The sequence below is a fragment of the Palaemon carinicauda genome, chromosome 5, assembly GCF_036898095.1.
Source record: "Palaemon carinicauda isolate YSFRI2023 chromosome 5, ASM3689809v2, whole genome shotgun sequence".
Taxonomy (NCBI): domain Eukaryota; kingdom Metazoa; phylum Arthropoda; class Malacostraca; order Decapoda; family Palaemonidae; genus Palaemon; species Palaemon carinicauda.
Window position 1 is genome coordinate 95759021 of NC_090729.1, and position 22001 is coordinate 95781021.

The window sequence follows — 22001 nt, forward strand, 5'->3', positions numbered from 1 at the left end:
AATATGCAAAATACTGATTGAGCAGGAGATATCGAGAATAATTGCTTTTTTGACGAGCTTGGAGGGAGTTGGACGTCAGGTCCTAACACGACAAATAAGTTAATGATAAGGGAATATTTTCTTTGGCCATGTGGATGATGAAGCTAAATGTGTTAATAGTATCATTTTTTTTATATCCCTACATCCTTTATACAACAATAACACTATAATAATGCACCACTGAACAAGTTCATTACTTTTCCTTTCACATCTTTTATTTTCACCAATCATTTTTGGAACATTATAATAAATTGTTTACTGATGTTGCACTTTAAATCCTGAACTTTAAACTGATATAATTGATATAGTAAATAAAACTACTTGCTCTAAGTATATGGTTGCGAAGGCCGGGACCAAGTGGCTCATGACACAAAAGCTAACCCCGAACCACACCGAGTTTCATGACTCATGAACGAAGCAACAAAAAAAAAGGTAAATCAACACATGAACCTTTACACCTCCTTACCTTCGAAATTTTGAACGATTTATTAGTGATTGGTAACCTAGGAGGTGTTACTTGAAACGATACATTATTCACCCCTACATATGTTACACACATTGTATGATATATATATATATATATATATATATATATATATATATAGAGAGAGAGAGAGAGAGAGAGAGAGAGAGAGATTATTTATTTATTAATTTTATTATGCCCAAAGACGTCAAACAAAGTTACATATTGGCAGTTACATACGGTACATCATAAATCAACAGAAAAAAAAATTACAGCATTGAATCATCAGTATGTCAGTTACAAAAATAACATATGAGATCGTATTCCATTATCACAACAACTGCAACAGACAGTTTAGCAGTCACCAAAGTGTGGATGACGAGTCAAAATTATGTCTAGGTGGTCATCTTTGAGTAAATATTGACAGGTTTGAAGTAAATTTTGTCCTTGAGTTAACAGATTCCTGACAGTGGGGCAATGAAGGCAGTAGTGTTCAAGGTTATTGGCATTAGCAAGGTTACACAGTTTACATGAGGTGTAGTGTGGTATATCTAGTGTCTGTCCAACCTGCCACACAGGACGATATCCCAACCTTATCCTGGCACTTACGACATTATGCCTACGCACCATGAGTCCACGTCGCTGGTACTTGTGACGGCTCTGCAGAAAGTTATCATGATGTTTTATGGAAACACTAGTGCCCCTCACTGCATCCCTACGCTGTACTGTACAGGCAAAAGCTGCTGAATATATTCTATGTTTAAGGCAGCAAAGTGAGGGCTCAATATTTCTGTTATCAAGGTCCAGCGTGCAGGCAGCTTTAGCAAGACTGTCCACCATGTCATTCCCAGCAAGCCCAATATGGGAGGGCATCCACATTAAGGACAAGACAAGCGAGGCATTGTAAGCAGCAGCGAGTTGACACAATATGTCTCGCACAGCACGGTCACAGCTGGGCCTAGATGATGTCAGTGCCTGGAGTACAGATTTTGGAGTCACAGATCACTAATCCATTCACATTTCTCCTAACAAGTAGAGTTACTGCATCCCATATACCTTGAAGTGCGCAATAAGTGGAACTGGATGAGTTTGACAACCTGTGACCATGCCACACACCCTCAGGAGATTCTAAAGTGGGGGAGAACATAGCACATAGTGCACTTCCATCGGCCTGTACTGAGCCTCAACGTAGATGTGGTGTCCTGCAGGAACTGAAATTGACACTTTGGATATTGTTTCCAAAGCCAGCTGCTTTTGTAGACTGGTATGGGCATCTTTAGAGGTTGGTGTGAAAGTGACAGTAGGAATAGGAACCCGCCATGGTGGCAAATCTTGTATGACTGCTTGCTCAGGTACACCGATATCAAGGTGCCAAAGATTTTCACATACTGCCCTAACTAGGTTGCCCCCTGGCCAGAGTTGAGGTCTTGGTGCATCTTCGTCAAGTGATGCTCTGAGGACAGCAGAGAAGTTTGGAGTAAATTGTGAAGACTGTAGACATTTAACAGAAAACAAAGTTACATTGGCATAAATTCTCTCTATTAATGGAGGTAACATGAGTTCGGTCTGCATGTTTACTATCCGAGTGGAAGGAGGGCATCCTAGGATAAACCTCATTACTCTATATTGGAACAGTTCTAGAGGTTGTAACCCCTGTCTGGGTAATTGAATTAAAGGAGATAAATAGTGAACTACTGACCTTAGGAAGAGGATATAGAGGGTTTTAGCCACGGGGAGAGAGAGAGAGAGAGAGAGAGAGAGAGAGAGAGAGAGAGAGAGAGAGAGAGAGAGAGAGAGAGAGCTGCTTAATATAATGCAAACAAAAGATATTTCCTTAGGATGAGTATTAATATGGATAGTCAGTTACAACAATATTAAAAAAGATATTTTATATAGAAATAGGGTAAGGGAAAGAATATGTGATAAAATCTCCTGATAAATAATATACGATTACATTTCTTAAAAGAATAGAAGTGTTCTCTCTCTTTTAATATATATTTCATAAACCATTTACTTATTTGATTAGTATCCGTAATTTCCTTCCTCCTCAAAATCGAACCATCCTAATAATGTCTTAGTCGTTTAAACGTGGGCCACCTTTCAGGGCAAGAAGGACCTGATCGTTCCAACTCCGGTCTGGCGAGGCGGCACCGCTTTTGTTATTGGGGGGTATTATTTTTTTTATTATTATAATTACTTGCCAAGCTACAACTATAGGTGAAAAAGTAGGATGGGGGCCCCAACAGGGAAAATAGCCCAGTGAGTAAAGGAAATAGAGAAAAATAAAATACTCTAAAAACAGTAACAGCATTAAAATAAATATTTCCTACATAAACTATGAAAACTTCAACAAAGCACGAGGAAGAGAAATTAGATACAATAGTGTTCCCGAGTGTACCCTCAACCAAGAGAACTAACTCAAGACAATGGAAGACCATGGAACAGAGGCTATAGTTTCATTTTGGAATGTCCTTCTCCTAGAAGAGCTGCTTACCATAGCTAAAGAATACCTTAGATTTGACCTTGACCTCCTTTTCGGACGAATATTTTTAAAATTAACGAAATTGAGTATATTTAACCAAATATATACCATTTTAAAGAAGAAAAAACTTGTTATTTTTTGTCGGAAATAGATTATCCATAAATGGAAAATAAAGCGAAAGAGTTCATTGTTTAACTTTTTTTAACAAAATAATAAAAATATTCATATAAATGTGTTTTTCCCTATTGACAAAATTGTTCCAAGAGATCCCTTTCCTTGTTATATACTTTCTAATTCAGTAAGTTTTAATGCAATAGATTAAAAAATTAGATTTCTAGAATTAATTTGAATTTTTTTGTTTTTTCTTCAGTTAAATTGAAACTAATCTACCAAAGCTTTGGAATTTCGTTAGAATGATCATCTTATACAGTGATACCTCTGGATACGAAAGTTTCTGCTTACGAAAAATTCAGGATGCGAAAAGTGATTCGAAGATTTTTATGCCCCAGGATACGGATAAAATTTCAGGATACGAAAACCTTACGAGATCCCAACTCTTCGCCGAGAGTAATTTTAAAAAGCGCGCGCCGCCTGACTTTGAACTTGGGTAGACTCACTTACAGCCTCCCGCTCACCCATTGGTTATCTCCCTACTCAGACGCTAGCTGACGCCATAAGATCCTGCTTTCCTATTGGTCGGCAACTATTCCAGCTTGCCTACGCACGGGCGTTCATCTCTCTCTCTCTCTTTTCGTTCCGACCGCGGTATCGTTAACAGACATTGTGTGCTTGCGCTTGTTTGACTTAGTGTTAATATACAGTACATTCGTACGCCACGTGTTATCGTTAATAAACATTCGTTACTGTGCACTGTACTGTATTAGTGTTTACTATACATAGACTGTATATAACGTTACGTAGTGTATTATATTACGTTTGCCTAACGCATTTTAGAAATGTGTTGAAAAGTAGGCAAAAACAAGCTTCAATGGATAGTTTCTTATTAAAGAGGCCAGCGGTATTAGTAGGCCAAGACGAAGGTGAAAGTGAAGAAAAGAAACAGAAAAGAGGAAGGGATGAAGAATTAGAAGGTGAAAGTAAAGAAAAGAAACAGAAAAAAGAAAGTGGTGAAGAAGTAGAAGAGATTTAGAAAATAAAAAAAACGTAAAGTTATAAAAAAGCAAAAAAAAAATAAATTCAATTTCAAGTTTTATGTTACCGTTAAGTGTTAAAGTAATTTTTTCTTTCATTTTATAGTTTTCCATACGTAATGTTAAGTGTTAATTATTTCTTCCATTTTTTTTATTTCGTAAAGTTTAAGTGTTAATGTGTTAAGTGTGTAAATTACTGTACGTAGTCTGTCACTTGTTACGTAGTGTATTATATTACGTTTGCCTAACGCATTTTAGAAATGTGTTGAAAAGTAGGCAAAAACAAGCTTCAATGGATAGTTTCTTATTAAAGAGGCCAGCGGTATTAGTAGGCCAAGACGAAGGTGAAAGTGAAGAAAAGAAACAGAAAAGAGGAAGGGATGAAGAATTAGAAGGTGAAAGTAAAGAAAAGAAACAGAAAAAAGAAAGTGATGAAGAAGTAGAAGAGATTTAGAAAATAAGAAAAACGTAGTTATAAAAAAGCAAAAAAAAAAATTCAAATTTTAAGTTTTATGTTACCGTTAAGTGTTAAAGTAATTTTTTCTTTCATTTTATAGTTTTCCATACGTAATGTTAAGTGTTAATTATTTCTTCCATTTTTTTATTTCGTAAAGTTTAAGTGTTAATGTGTTAAGTGTGTAAATTACTGTACGTAGTCTGTCACTTGTTACGTTTTCTGCCCTATGCCATCCTCCTCTGCCGCGACTTCGCTATCGGACATCGTCTCAATCAAAAGGTAAGTTTCAACTTTTTTGTTACACTAATTAACTGTAACCTTTTTTTCAGAGTGTACAGGTATCAATCATTAATTTAGGTGTACGTACAGGTAACAATACACCTTCACTGATCTAAATGCTTTACGTACATACAGTACCGTAACTTTTATACAGTAGTAAAGAAAACGGACCGTTTTCTTTGGGCTTGGGGGGGGGGGGGGATAACTTGGCTATAACTACATTATTGAATAATCTCATAGTGGTTTCTGGAATGGATTAGGCTGTTTTTAACGGTTGTGTTAATTATTGAATGATAGAAATGGCTGCATTGCATGTTTATTACTACAGTTTAGCGTGTTTATGAAAGAAAGGGTGACTTTTTATAAGGCTTGGAACGGATTAGGCTATTTACATGTAAAACACGACTCAGGATACGAAAATATCAGGATACGAAACCGCATCCTGAACGGATTAATTTCGTATCCTGAGGCATCACTGTACATGCATATGTAATGTATAAAAATTAAAAAATTCTGATTGGAAATTCAAGTATGGCGGATGCCCCTCCAGACCTTGGGAGTCATGAGAGAAGGTTAGCTTCTCATTTCTTTACAGTATTTTCATTCCCTATTCTACTTTCTTTCCTATAAATGTATTATTTACATATATTTTTATACCATTCTGTGTATAAATGGATAAAGTAAATACTGTTGCATACCACTGGGCATTATACGTAGCATATTTTAATACACTTCATATCTTTTGAAGGAAAACAAAATCAGTTTTTTATATATTTATTTATATTTCTCATCAATACTTGAATAATTTCTTGATAAAAAAGCACAGGCTCTATGGCGAGTCGTCGTTGTCAGAGGAATTGAGATCGATGACAAATGAGTCAAGGAATTTTACCGTGGCAATAGAGTATCCTTCTTTGCATCTTAATGTTGCAAAGTTTTATTTTGTTATTGTATCCAGTGATTCCTGCAGTAGTCCCTTGAAGTCTCTTATAATTAGATATTTTTTTCTTTCTATATAGCTTTTCACTTGCCCCATAGAAGTTCAGTAGGGTTGTATTGACAATAATGCGTCGGTAGACAAATCACTCTATGGCCATATTTTGCTGCAATCTTGTCAATAACACTTATTTTCCGTGTGTGCTTTTTCATCATTTGTAACGGTTCTCTTTTTAGAATGTGTTCTTTGGAATTCTTTACTTTCTTTACATAACAGCTGTTTTCAAAATGATGGACATACTAATGACAGTCTCTCTTACTTACAACAATAGTTAGTGAAACTTACACAAATCAGGAAATCAAATAATTAATCTCCTAATACTGTCATTAAACACGCATAAGGTCTAAAGCCCCCTGACACTTGCACGCATTCGTGGCACGCACTGGCACGCATTGATGCGCGAACTCGCGTGAACGAGCCGTGAAAATGTCGTGAACAGTGCGGGAACTCGCGTGCCAGAGCGTACCAATGCGTGCCATGCGCGCCCAAAACTTTGAAATGTTTAAAGTTTGTGGCACGCATTGGCACGCACTAAATGGCCGTGAAATAGTCGTGAACGATGCGCCAACTGGAGTGAACTGGAGTGAACAGTGCGGGAACTGGCATGAACTGGAGTGAACTGGAGTGAACGATGCGGGAAGTGGCGTGAACTTTATAATGAAGAGAAACAAAATGGAAACGAAAATATTAATGAAAAGGAAAGAAAAATAAACCTAATAAATTTTTATATTTGCTGTTTTAATGTGAAAAAAAAATTATATCTTAGTTCAAACTATTTTTATAACTTTATAATGAAGAGAAACAAAAAGGAAACGAAAAAATTAATGAAAAGGAAAGAAAAATGAACCTAATAAATTTTTATATTTGCTGTTTTAATGTGAAACAGAATTATATCTTATTTCAAACTATTTCTATAACTTTATAATGAAGAGAAACAAAAAGGAAACGAAAAAATTAATGAAAAGGAAAGAAAAATAAACCTAATAAATTTTTATATTTGCTGTTTTAATGTGAAACAAAATTATATCTTATTTCAAACTATTTCTATAACTTTATAATGAAGAGAAACAAAAAGGAAACGAAAAAATTAATGAAAAGGAAAGAAAAATAAACCTAATAAATTTTTATATTTGCTGTTTGAATGTAAAAATAAAATGATGTCTTATTTCAAACTATTTCTATAACTTTATAATGAAGAGAAACAAAAAGGAAACGAAAAAAAAAATAATGAAAAGGAAATAAAAGTATAAACCTAATAATTGTTTATATTTGCTGTTTGAATGTAAAAATAAAATGATGTCTTATTTCATGCACACACTTATTTTCCTCTTTTACCAATCAAGACCCAAAACTTTTGTTTTAAATAAAAATGAACTGAAAAATAAACCCAAGAAATTTTTAAGTTTGCTGTTTGAATGTAAAAATAAAATGATGTTTTATTTCATCAACATACCTATTCTTCTTTATTACCTTAAAATGAAGGGCAAAACAAATTTTTTCTGTTTGCTGTTTTAATGTAAAAATAAAATGATTTCTTATTTCAACACACTTTTTTCTCTTTTACCTTAAAATCAACAGCCTAAAAACTTTTCATGTTTGCTGCTTTTAATGTTAAAATAAAATGCTTTCTTAATACTTGTACATATTTTATGTTTGCTATTTATATGTAAATCAAATGCTTTCTTATTGAAACAAAAATAAAGGGCAACAAAAAATACAAACGAAAAAGATACGTTTCTTTTCCTCAATGCAATGGTGTCTCTGACAGAAAGCATTGTTGTCTCCTCCGAAGCCAATCCAAGAATGTCCTCGGGTTGGAGAAGCCCCGTTTTTATATGGAGTGGCCAATTCGTGAACTGGCGTGAACGATGCGGAAACGATGCGGAATGATGAGGGAACTCGCGTGAACGTGTTGTGAACTTCTCGTGAACTACGCGTGCCAATTCGTGCCATCGCATGAACGTCGCGTGAACGATGCGCGAACTGGAGTGAACTGGTCGTGAACAGTGCGGGAAAAACACCAGTGCGTGCCAACTGGCGCGCATCAATGCGTGCCAGTGCGTGGCAAAAATGCGCGCAAGTGTCAGGCAGGCTTAAGATACTCGAATCTTTCAAATGACTCGACAAATTACGTAAACAAAAAAAAAGAAATTATTTTTCCTTTTCTTTTCTCATGTTGACAGATGGATAACCTTTTTTTCCTTTTCTATTTTTTTTTTCTTTAAACAAAGAAGGGGCGATGTGATACCTTCAAGCTCATAATTACTCCCTAACTTGACTCATACTTCATCCAACACAATTCCCTTATAACAGTTTATCCTAATACTCAAAGATGTCAATCAGTTAAATTCATACTTCTGCTTAAGAAATCATCAGGTGAAACATTACATTCCTTTTCTGAATTACTTTGGCATTTTCCCTCTGCACAATTATCACCTATTCTCCTTGACTCATCAAAACGGGGATTATGCTTAGTCAATCTGTTTTGCAACCGTGTCACACCTCGGAAAGCTATTGCTGTAACCATTAGATGGTGTTTGCAGACTGTTCCAGAATAGTTTGTACAGAATGTCATCAGTTGTCTATTACGGGCACCTTATACACAACCCAAATATTCAATTGAATTATCTTACACAATAACGACACAAATGAACTAACAGAAACTCTACGGCTACGGCAACTTTTCCTTCAAAGTTCGTTCATGTCCCAAATTCTTTTGAACTTTAATTACTCGGACGTACTTACACTCGCCACTCAGAAGGAAATTGATACATTTAGGCATGTTTTTTATTTTCTTTTTCCCTTTCTATTAAGATGCCAGATAACGTATAACAATAATCAATTCCTCACGTTTTATGATCTTTCAAAACACAATTCTCTACAGAGTTGGAAAACAACAATTTTTATTCATGCTTTTAGGTCAGAGAAACCCACGTTACTTCAAAATCTTAATAACGTAATAACTTTCCCATTCAGCGTCTGTTACATCATAATGTTCAACCCAGGGATTCACACAGACAGACATTCACTTCATTCATTTCATCTAAAGTGGAAACGGGTGCCCTTTGAATTTAAAGTACATTCATGCTCCCTGTTAAATCATTTGACGTCACTTTTCTATATGATTCCATACCATTGTTCGGTTTTAACAATTAGACCAAAACGTTAGCGAAACAAGTCATTTTTGGAACATTTGAATGCGGTTGACTTAAATGCAAAGCCTTTTAAATTGCGCACGCGACAAACTACTAATTACTTAACAGACTGTGAGCATCTAAATTTACTTCAACTTCACATTAATAACTTCATCTTCATCAATCTCGGATAAAAACTTACTAAACACTTGTTCAACATTTTATTTTAAAACATCCCATAACAAATCAATTACTAATTATCGGCAACACGGGCTTTTGATGTAAGAAAAAATACGAGGACAGGAATTTCTCTAAAATGAACGTATCCAAGTTACACTTTCTCTATATTTTTCTTACTGAATTTATATATGCAAATATGACATCATAGGAATTTTGTACATTAACCTCCTAACACTGCGTTACAAGCAATATCTAATAATATCCTACATCCCAATAATGAATGAAACATTTCTTGCCTTCAATTGATAACTTGTCATTGTTAGTCCCTTTTTAACAAAAATATAAAAAAAAGAAAACATGCTATCACACTTGCTTCAAAAATTACATATAACATATTTGACAGCTAATGCTGTAAGTAACAAACATGAATGAATCACTTCAAAATAAAGAAATCATGTAGGTCAAAGAAAAAACAAAACTACGGCGTCCTTACGCTACACGTTTTTACAACATTTTACAACACATTAAGGACTTATGAAAACTACAGATTTTTGTACCACATTATTTAGCTAGTGGGGTTAGGTCCTTGGACTATGGCTGGTGTGTGGAACCTCTTCCATTTTTCCAGGTTGTCCTTGGCCTTTGTGGGCACGCTGTATCTGTCAGGGTGCCCGCTGCTGTTGAATCGACGACAAGGATCTCCATTGTTAGAGCATTTGCAAGTCCTCTAACAGTTTCTGATTAGGGCCCCATAGAACGTTTCTGGCGAGTCATGATGCTGTTGCTTCTGCGATAAGGAAACGGACATGTTGGCAATCGTTGGTGTAGTGTCTCTATTTCGCACAGGAAATCGTCCTTTCGGAGACAAGAGCGTCTCCTCACGAAGGTTTCCTCCTTGCCATAATCCTGGCAGGCTCCATTCCTATGTTGTCTCGACGGTTTCTTCCTTTGGTGTCAGCTGTTCCTGGCACCCTACTCGGCGGGAGGGAACTAGTGCCTCTCCCCCGCTGGTTTTCCTTTGGTAATGTTTCTACGCCTCCTGGCTGCTGTTCCCAACATCATCAACAGGATTTTCTTCTTAAATCTCTCTATTGATATTAGTTGGTGCCCCCTGTTTTTCATATATTCATTAAATTGATAAAGGACTTCCATTGTCGTTCACTATTCTTTTCTGCTGGTCTTTAATGTTTTTTTCTTCAGAAATCTCTGCCACACATTCTGTATGTTCCCCTTCCCTCTCTAGTCTCTTCTTAAATTTCTTATATATCATCACTGCTCACCTTTCTACTCCTTCAGTCTAGTTTAGAAAGTGGTGACTGTGTAGAAATAGTTGATTGGAGAATGGTAATTGCATTCATGGGAAATAGTCGAATTGACTAGTTAAGTCGTTCTTACTTTCTGTTTTGTTTTGGTGTTCGGTCATGGACGAAAAGTAAACTGAATGATTGCCATTTGTTAATATTAAATGTAAATTTTTAACTTTCCCCTTTTTGTATTCTAATTGAATTAATTACTTAAATGGTAAATGTATTCCTTATAAGGAAACAGTTTTGATTTCCCGTCTTTATTTTTCAACGAATGTTCGAGAGTATTCGAACAGATGAAAGAAAACAGGAGTCGTTTTCAAGTTGAATCAGACTGGAAGAGTTAGTTGAGCTCAAGTCGTTACACCGTCATTGTCGGCGGCATTCCCTGGAACGTGTGTTCCTTCCATTAAAAAGTGAACTTCAAGTTCGAACAGTTTTCAAGATAATTGCAACGCTTTTACAGTGCAGGTAAGTTGATAAATAAAGACTTTACCCCTAATTTGATGCGAGTTAGATATTATTCTAACAACTGTCTTCTTATCTTTTTCTAATGTTAACACTCTTCTTTTGATCATTATCAAACACTGAGTTTTTTTTTCTTCTTTTTTTTTGTCCTGCTACATCCCACCGCTATCACCAAATTGGGGCGTGCGCAATGCTGTGGAGGATTGATTTTTGTTTTATTTTTATTTTATTTTTTTTTTTGTTTGTCAAATTCAGAGAGAGAGAGAGAGAGAGAGAGAGAGAGAGAGAGAGAGAGAGAGAGAGAGAGAGAGAGAGAGAGAGAGAGAGAGAGAGTCAGCGAGTTAGTGTATCGATTGTTTGTTGTGAGAAAGACTGTTGGTATCAATGAGGTTGTTTGTTTATGTTTTTAGCTAGATTAGGACAATGGTGAATGTCTTGGGTGAATGGTCTTTTTTTTTATTTGACTGCAGCAAGCATCAGTTCTGTGTGCTTTGAATGCTGGATTATTGTTATTATTTTTACCAGTGTGGAAGTGGTTATTTATTTCAACAGCCCTAATTCCTCCTTTTAAGATATATTTTGGCCTTGACTGTTGTTTGACAGCCGAATACATAAATAGCTTGTTGATGACGACCCGGAACGTAGGATTTTTGGAATGGATGGCTGATAAAGAATTTTTTATCATCAAGGACCCTGCTGTAATATATATATTCCTCTTAGTTATGATGATAATGATGATGACGACGATTATGACCACCACTAATTGACTGTTCAGTTCAGTTGACTGGAACTGAATATAGTTCCGTTTGCTGGTTAGTAGTGTATTAAAGCCAACACTTCTTGTTGGCACGGGCCTTTCCCTTGGTCGGCCCATACAGATTGGTGTCTGTGCCGAGAAGGACTGATTGGTTTGTGTGCGGAGACAGTTTCGCATTAATAAATATACAATTATAAACATATATGGTTGTGGTTCATCTTAGTTTTAAGTTTTGATATTTTTCTCTAGGTTTATGTGAATGTGGCATTTTTATTTATTTTGTATGTTATGTAGAAATAGTTGTTTGGAGAATGGTAATTACATTCATGGGAAATAGTCGAATTGACTAGTTAAGTCGTTTTTACTTTCTGTTTTGTTTTGGTGTTCGGGCATGGATGATAAGTAAACTGAATGATTGCCTTTTGTTAATATTAAATGTAAATGTTTAACTTTCCCCTTTTTGTATTCCAATTGAATTAATTACTTAAATGTTAAATGTATTCCTTATAAGGAAACAGTTTTGATTTCCCGTCTTTATTTTTCAACGAATGTTCGAGAGTATTCGAACAAAGGAAAGAAAACGGGAGTCGTTTTCAAGTTAAATCAGAGTGGAAGAGTTAGTTGAGCTCAAATCGTTATACCCTGAAGACGGCCGCATTCCTGGGAACGTGTGTTCCTTCCATTAAAGAGTGAACTTTTAAGTTCGAACAGTTTCAAGATTATCGCAACTGTTTTACAGTTCAGGTAAGTTGATATATAAAGACTTACTCCTAATTTGATGCCAGTTAGAGATAAATCTAACATTTTCGAACTTAAAAAGGCAGTGCTTTTACCCGCGAGACTTCAGTTTGCTTTCGTCCTGTTGTTTCTTGGGGCTATGACTCTGGTCATTGGTCATAGCTAGGTTAGGAGGTTGGCAGAGCTACGCCTGAAGGAATGTGACGGGTTCTGTTATATTCATAAGGGGGGCGCAACGTTCGAAACCATTAAAAGGGAAGTAGAGCGATATTTTGTTCCTCGTAGGAGGCCTACGCCTGACCGGATTTTTGTGCTATTGGGAAGCAACGATTTGGACGCTATCCGTAGTACCGCTGAGGTGTGGCAGGTAGAACGCAATTGTGAGGCCTTTGCGGAATTGTTGAAGCAATTTTGTCCTAATGCTAAATTAATTTTTGCTCAAGTAGAAGATAGATTCTATTTCAACCACTTGGAAAGTTTTGACGCGTTGCGGCAAGACTTTAAAGCAAAGTCAAATAAATTCAACAAGTGGTTGAATAAATGGAAGGGAAAACATAGTCTGTTTATTATGAAAGGGGTTAATGGATTCTCTGACCCATGCCTTTATGCCAGGGATGGAGTTCATCTTAATTACGATAGAAATTTGAAGTTGGCGCAGAGAATGGCTGACTTTTAGTTGAAGTAAAGGCCTAAAAGTAAAGTTTAAGCTAAGTTCTAGTGTCAAGTATTTATATTTTTTTTTTTGTCCTCTCTAGGCTCAATTGGTTTTGTAATGTCAGGATTTTTTGTATACCTGTACTGCTGTTATTCCTAATAAGGAAAGGAACAGTATCGGTCTTAATTTATACTCTATTCATTTCAGCTTAGGTTAAGTTAGTAGCCTTTTCATGTATATAACCTGTTGATTAGCCTAGTTTTGCTATTAGCATAATATGCTATATTTTCATTAGGAAGTAAGTGATGATAACTTGCTTTGCATTGACTTGATTAAGTTAAGTTTTAATTTTTCCTTGGGTAATTTAGTATTAGTTAAAAGCATTGTTCAAGATGGATGAGGCTGAAATGAAAAAGTTAATTAGAAAGAGGGCCTATGTTAAGGGTTTAATAATTCTTGATATTAGGAAGATTGACTCTTTAAACGACGATCAAATTAATGGTCATTTGTTGCAAAAATTCATTCACAAAATTGATGCTAATTTAGTTATAGTTGAGAATTTTGATGCAAGCATTTGTGAAATTGCTGCTGAAGATGAACTAGTTAGTATTATGCAAGCAGCAAGAGATTATCATTATGAAGTACAGAAAACTCTGTCTGAATTTAGAGTAAGATTTGATAATTTGATTGGAGGTAAGAATACTCCTCGAAATAGTTCCAGTAAAATTGTAAAGTTGCCTCTCCCTCCTATTCAAATTCAGAAGTTGGAAAACAATGCAGCTAATCCATTTGCCTATTTTAATTTTAAGAAGGCTTTTAATAATGCTTTGGCTGGTATGCCTAACTTAACTAGTGCTCAAAAGTTTATTTACTTAAAGGGTTATTTGTTAGGAGAAGCTTCAAGTGTAGTAGAAAACATTACAGTAGATGATGAGGGTTTTTATTTGGCTTTTAAGCAATTAGATCTTAATTTTCTAGATCAAGACAACATAATTGATCAAGTAATGGGTGAAGTTTTGAACATTTCTGAAGTAAAATCCCTTAGTGAAGTAGAATCTTTAGTTAGATCTTTGAATAATAAATTCATTGACTTGAAGGGATTTGGTATAGATCTGACTGAAACTGATTCGGCTGCTCTATTGCTAACTAGCAAAATTGTAAATAGGAAGCTTCCTAGAAATTTTTTGATAGAACTTTCTAGAACTACAGGATCTTCCTATCCTAATTTTAACCAGTTGTTAGATAACTATCAGAGTATAATTGCACGCCTTAGTTTAGGTCATAATGAAAATTCTGGTGCAAAACCTAAAGTTAAACATGAAGGTAAAGAAGTTAAACATAAAGGTAAAGAAGTTAAATTTGAAGGTAAAGACCATAATTTCCAGCAATCTAATTAATGCTAGTAATGACTCTAATAAAGTTCAATTTACCAGTAAACCTTTATGTTCTGGTAGATGTAAATTTTGTAAAGAAATTGGTCATAATTCTTCTAGATGTACTAGGTTTGATACTTTGCAATCTAGGAAGAATAGAGCTGAAGAACTAACTTTATGCTTTAAATGCTTGAGTGATAGGCATGGGGCCTCGGAATGTCCGGGAAATAAATAATTGTTACCTTATAAATGTTTTTCTCGTAATAAATCTGAACATCGTGGAGCAATGTGCCCTCATGCTGGTAAGGATCTTGGTAAAAAATTATTAAGTTGTCAATCAGGGTCTGAAATATTTGTTCCCTTTATTACCCTCAAAGTTGGTAGAGGTAGGAAATCTTTTAAATGTTGTTTTCTATTAGATACTGGAACCCAGTTTAGTGTTATTAATAATCAAATTGTTGATAGCAGATTAGGTGATTATTGTGGTGCTCCTTTATCTAGGTTAGTTTCTTCTTTTGGGTTGCCAGCTAGAGTTAGTGATGGATTTCACTTGGTAGCTGATTTAACAATGCCTTGTGGGAAAAAGACTAGTTGTCTGTTTTTTGCATTGGAAAATTTTAATCTTTCCATACAAATTGTTATGCTGCCTTCTGTAGTTAAAAATATGGAATCTGCTGATTATTTTGTATGTAATAATTACCCAGGGAGGAATTCTGAAATTGTAAATATATTAGGTATCCTAGGGAATGATATCCTTCAGGAATTTAATCAGTTAGATTTAGACTCTGTAGAGTTGTTTAATATTAAGGTTAGAGTAATTAAGTTGGCTAATGGGGTTATTCCATTTGGTACAGTAGTCAATTTTGTTCATCCTTCACAAAGGAAGCTTTTTTATAAGAGAATTGATTCTTATGAACCTTGTAAACCTGTAAGAAAGGTAGAGTCTTGTCCTAAAATTGATAGTAATAAAATCTTGGAAAACAGACCAAGAGTTAATGGTAAAGCTAAATCTGTTAGGTTTATTCCTAATAAGGATATTAAATATGTACCTGAATGTAACAGAGAATCTAGAGTTTTTTATAATTCTTCTCTTAATTTGGAGAGTAAACAGACTTCTAAGCCTGATAAGAATAGACTTCTGGAATTTGTTCCTCCTAAGCAACTTGTAAAACAGAAGCTATTAGTGAATTTTGCAGTCAATCCAGTAGGCTATAAGTTTGATCCATTGAATGATATCTTTCCTGAATCTTGTGTAGAGTATGGACTCGATAATTTCTATAATTTGGAATCGATTGGGATTAAAGATGAAAATTCCCTTCCTTATGAAGACCAACAAGTTGCTGAATTTGCTAAATCAATTTCTTTTCATGAAGGACATTATCACGTCCAGTTACCATGGAAAAAGGATTTAACTGAAAAAGTCCCAAACAATTTAAAGATTTCTTTGGCAGTTGCTGAACAGATTTATTCTAAATTAGAAGATCAGAATATATCCTCTAAATATGAGGAAGTTTTTGATAGACAGGAAGAGCTTGGCATTATTGAGCCTGTTAAAAATAGAGCCGCAGGTCAAATATTCATTCCTCATCGTCCTATCATCAGAAATGATGAAAATGTCACCACTAAAATCCGTCCTGTATTTAATTGTAGTTTAAAGGTGGGAAAAGCTCCTTCATTAAATGAAGCTGCGTTCCCTGGTATTGATTTGATGAACAACTTGTTGTCTTTGGTTTTGTATTTCAGGAATAATGATTATGTAGTTGTAGCTGATATAGTCAAGGCTTTTCTCCAAGTTAGGTTATCTTTAGAGGCAGATCGAAATAGATTTTGTTTCTTTAGAAAGATAAATGGGAAGTTTGTTGCTTATAGATATAATACTATAATTTTTGGATTTGTAAGTTCTCCCTTTATATTGAATTATATTCAACATCATTTGTCCAGCTATAGAGGGAATGAAGTAGCTTCTCTGATTAGAGACAAATTTTATATGGATAACTTAGTGCTCTCTTCTAATCAGGGAGCCCAGATGCCATTTATTATCAATTCTATTAAGAAAATTATGAATTCAGGGGGGTTACCTTTACGGGAGTGGGGTTCTAACATTCCTGCTTTGTTGTCTACTCTTGATGAAGATAAAAAGGTAGCTTCTTCTGAAATGAAGATTTTAGGATATATTTATGACTCTGACCAAGATACCTTACAATTAAAGGTTAAGCAATTGAACAAGGGTGCTTCCTCAAAGCGTCAGATTTTGTCAGCTTTGTCATCTGTCTTTGATCGTATTGGAATATTTGCTCCTATAATGCTGCAGGGCAAGCTTATTATTCGTAAGTTGTGCCAGCAAGTTACGAACTGGGATGAAACAGCTAGTGCTGAAATTTCTAAACTATGGAGTAAATTTTGTAATTCTTACCGTGAAGTTAGTCAAACTTCCTTTTCTAGACAAAATTATAAAACTGATGCTCCTGTTAAGCCGTTTTTGTTTGCCAATGCTTCTAAGGAAGCTTATGGTTGTGCTATGTATGCTGTGCAAGGTGATCATAGTTCCCTGATATTTGCTAAAACCAAGGTTAGCCCTATTAAGGAGAAGACTCTCCCTACTTTAGAACTTTTGGCTGCTCTATTAGCTTTGAAGTGTTTTGACACCATTTTTGAAAGTAATCTATTAAATTGTGCTGAAATTGAAAGCATAACTCTTTTTATAGATAGCCAAGTAGTTCTTAGTTGGATTCTAACTAATAGGGTTCCTAAGAGAAACACATTTGTAAATAATAGGTTGAAGGAAATTTCTGTCTGTTAGATAGGATTTCTGATAGATTTTGTAGAGTTTCATTAGCTTATATTCCTTCATCTAGCAATCAGGCTGATTTACTAACTAAACCTTGTACTAGTAAGCACTTTCTTGAAAATTTCAGTCTTTGGATCAAAGGGCCTTCTTGGTTGAATTCTCCTGACGAGTGGCCTAAGGGGGTTTTGGGTTGTATTCCTGATAATATGAAGGGTGTCTCAATTTCTCCTGTAATGTTCCCTAAAAAGGAACCTCTTGTAAATATTAGTAATTTTTCTAGTTTTTCTAGACTTATAAGTGTAGTTTCTAAGGTATTTACTGTTGTACATAAGTTTAGGAAAATTGAAGCTGACCCTGTTGAAGCAGCTTCTAATTACCTTCTAAGGTTGATGCAAGAGGAAGCTTTTCCTCTTGAATTATCTTATCTGAAGAGTAGAGATTCTTCAGTTGATGTTCCACCTTTAGTTAGGCAGTTCAATTTGTTTTTGGACGTGAATGGTATAATGCGAACTAAAGGTCGGATTGACAAGAATATTACTTTAAAATTTGATATTGTCAATCCTATTCTTGTGGACAAGAAGCATCATTTGACTCGGTTGTTGATTTATTATGCCCATTGTAAGTCTATGCATATGGGTTTGCAATCCACTCTTAGTTTTTTGCACCTGCATTGTTTGTGGATTGTAAAGGCCAGGCAAGCAGTTTTGTCTATCCTGAAGGATTGTGTTGTATGCAAGCGTTATAATGCTAGCACAGTGAAGTATCCTTCTCCTTCTTCGCTTCCTTCTTCCTGGGTTAATTTGAGTGTGCCTTTTGCTCATACTGGTGTAGATTATACAGGCCACTTATGGTTGAAGGAGAAAAATGGAGAAAAATTTAAGGCGTACATTCTTATTTTCACTTGTTTTAATACAAGAGCTATACATTTGGAAGTGTCCAGTCTATGTCAACTTCAGAATTTATATTGGCTTCCATTAGGTTTTCTAATAGGTTTGGTGTTCCTGTCGCTGTTTATTCTGACAATGCCAAATCCTTTTTACAGGCTGGTAATATAATTGAACAGTTACTTACTTCTTCTGAGTTTGAGGAGAAGTTTAGGGGCGCTTCAATTTCACATAAGACTATCCCTGTGTACGCAGCGTGGTATGGTGCTGTTTGGGAAAGGATAATTAAAACAGTGAAGCATTGCTTTTTTAAAACTCTTGGCAGATATACTCCTTCATTCTCTGAATTTGTCACTTTCCTCTCTGACATTCAGAGAATTTTAAACAATAGGCCTTCAACCTATAGATCTTGTGAGAATGAGTTAGATATAATTTCTCCAAATCATTTCTTGGTTGGCAGATTCATTCCTTCTTTAATGTTCGGTGATTCTGAACAAGTTCCTGAGCGGGAGTATGATGAGGAGAATGAGTATTCTTCTCTCCTTGCTCATACTTTGGAAACTAGGGATGGACTTTACGAAAGCTTTAAGGAAAAGTGGCTTTCTGAATATCTATTAAGTTTAAAAGAAAAAGACAGATCTTCTTTTCAGCCTCCAAGAAAGTGAGAAAAAGGGGAAATTGCTCTCTTTAAATTGCCTTCAAGATCTAGAACTTATTGGCCCTTAGTTAGAATTATTGAAACATTCAGTGACGACGAAGGGGTTGTTCGTACTATTCGTATTGTTAAGCCTGATAAAACTGAAAGCGTAATTAATGTTAGTTTTTTAATACCTTTAGAATTATATTCTGAGCTTAATGATCCTAATTTACATGTTCAAATTGAACAAGAGGACAATGTTGGTAACTTTGAGACAGATGAAATACTTGACACTGGAACAGCTTCGCCAGATGAAGTGTCTACCAGGCCTACCCGCAGTACTGCTCTTGCCTCCAGAAACTTTATAAGAAACTTAGCTCGGGAGGGTAGATTGTGAATTTTTTTTTCGTTTTGTAAGTGTTCTTGGTTGTACAGTTGATCTGTCAAAATGGTTCTTTGTGTAACCACTTTTCTTTTTGTTGTTTGGGGAAGATGTAGAAATAGTTGATTGGAGAATGGTAATTACATTCATGGGAATTACTGTAGTTGAATTGACTAGTTAAGTCGTTCTTACTTTCTGTTTTGTTTTGGTGTTCGGGCATGGACGATAAGTAAACTGAATGATTGCCTTTTGTTAATATTAAATGTAAATGTTTAACTTTCCCCTTTTTGTATTCTAATTGAATTAATTACTTAAATGTTAAATGTATTCCTTATAAGGAAACAGTTTTGATTTCCCATCTTTATTTTTCAACGAATGTTCGAGAGTATTCGAACAAAGGAAAGAAAACGGGAGTCGTTTTCAAGTTGAATCAGACTGGAAGAGTTAGTTGAGCTCAAATCGTTATACCCTGAAGACGGCCGCATTCCTGGGAACGTGTGTTCCTTCCATTAAAGAGTGAACTTTTAAGTTCGAACAGTTTCAAGATTATCGCAACGTTTTACAGTGCAGGTAAGTTGATAAATAAAGACTTACAAATAATTTGATGCCAGTTAGAGATAAATCTAACAGTTAAGCTTTTTTTTTTGTGTTGTCTGTATTGATATCTTTAGTTTTAAGTGTGATTATTTTGGTTGTGGATGGTTTTGTGGTAAGTATTTTAGTTTTAATTAATTTAGTATTAAGGTTATGTTTTGTTTTTATGTCCTTTTTGTCCAAGACTCCCGCTGCTGATAATGTAAGGGGAAAGTTTGTGTTGAGGAGGCAATTGTCTGTTTAGTGTGATCAAGGGTGTGGGGGTTGATTTTGTGTGCATCCCGCCACAATGCCAGTTTAGAATAAACAGTTCAAAAATATTTTGAAGCAGAAGGGGGTAGCTTGACGACTGTGATGTCGTTAACAGAACTTTTATTTTTTCTCAATTATTTGACATAAATAAGCACAAGATAAATACCTTTCTTGAAGTGAGTTTCTTCAGTTAGAGAAAATCCGTTTACTTGATCTCAGAACATCTTGATGAGTCTTACTGTAATGAAGTGCTCTAGAGTTTCAGTCGTCTGATACAAATGAATAGTTTCAAAGTTAATAAAGGTACTCCCGAAGTGGAGGAATCATGGCTGGGAACATTCAAGTTAAATAAAACTAATTTACAAAAGGGTAGGTTGAGGGGCTCACCGACTCTAGCCACAGCGACAGAATTCTCTCATGGCTGCCAGACGTCTCGATCACACCTGCCTGGCCAGCTGTTATTATTTGGTACTAAATGGGGCTATCAGGATCCCCTTAGCCTCCAGGTATCAGTGGTGGATGATGCAATTGCATCTCGCCATTGCACGTCCCGTCCGCCTCCTTCCCTTCGGTAGGTAATTTGGGGCATACAGACGAGATCAGACTTTTTTGATGAATTAACAGTTCAATGACGCCTTTCAAAACGACACAGTCTGTTGACCAGGATGGCGGAAGTCGGGGTCAGGGGTCACCAACCCTTTGCCCTGATTTCTGACAACATTTCTCATTACTTTACTTTGTCCCCCTAATACATACATTTGCTGAAATTAATTCGTGACAGAGGTATTAATTTTGCCAGAGGAATGGCTGTGGACTCTTTCCTCTTCCCTTCTCCAATGGCTGCTGACTCTTTCCTCTTCCCTTCTACAATGGCTGCTCCATTAGAGGGAGAAGACGAAGAGCGCACAAAGGCCTTCAAAAGGAAAAGGAGTATGAGAGGTTCTTAGGTATCAATTTTGGACAAACCAAAACCAGTTCCAAAGAATCCCTTTTGTACTTCTTCTTCTTCTTCTTTGCAAACTGAGCCCACTGTACCCAAGACCACTCTCCACACTCAGAACAGGGGATTCTTGCAAACAGGATGGTCCCCTGCAGCAGCTACAAAATTTATGCGCAACAACTTCTGCCTTGCTCATGTACAGGCCACAGCCTTTTCCAGGGATGCTGGGATACAGCTGCATGTCAGACCACATAGCCGATATCACATAGCACAGCAAACAGCAAATCCATAATAAAAAGCAGAGCGAATTAATAATTTTAGTTTAGTACCAGAAAGTACATCTGTCCTCTATGGTTACCAAATTCAAAAGTAGATAGTAGGTTGGCCAGGGCACTAGCCACCCATTGAGATACTACTGCAAGGGAGTTTTTGGATCCTGTGCCTGGCCAGGCAGTACTACATTACATCCGTCTCTCTGCTTACGGCTTATTTTTCCTTTTCCTATGCATACACCTATTAGTCTGCCCCATTTAAACATTTTCCTCTGTCCTCATACATATGCCAAATCCGAGATTACCAAACAATTCATCTTCGGTCAAGAGGTTAACTATTGCGCTATGATTGTTCAGTGGCTACTTTCCTTTGATTAAGGGTAGAAGAGACTCTTTAGCCATGACAAGCAGAGCTTCTAGGAGAAGGACACAACAAATTTAAACCATCGTTCTCTAGTCTTGGGTAGTGCTATAGCCTCTGTACCATGGTTTTCCACTGTCTTTGGGGTAGATGTCTATTCCTTAAGGGTACACTCGGGCACACTATTCTATCTCATTTCTCTTTTTTTATAGTTTAGATATGAAAAATCCATTTTAATGTTGTTGCTGTTCTTAGAATATTTTGTTTTAATTGTTTATTACTCTCTTATTGTTTATTTATTACTTTTCCTCACTGGTCTATTTTTCTCTGTTGGAGCCCTTGGGCTTATAGCATCCTCCTTTTCCAACTAGGGCTCTAGCTTAGCTAGTAATAATAAGGATAATAATTATAAGA

At 35.7% G+C, this 22001-nt stretch overlaps 1 protein-coding gene and 1 pseudogene across 7 annotated transcripts in view; one reads left to right on the top strand and one right to left on the bottom strand.

The window, feature by feature from the left end:
- Nucleotides 1-22001, top strand: part of LOC137641374 (sesquipedalian-1-like) — an 893367-nt gene that overhangs the window by 841196 nt on the left and 30170 nt on the right. The gene's annotated exons all lie outside the window — the stretch shown is intronic.
- Nucleotides 857-12609, bottom strand: LOC137640391 (uncharacterized; annotated as a pseudogene).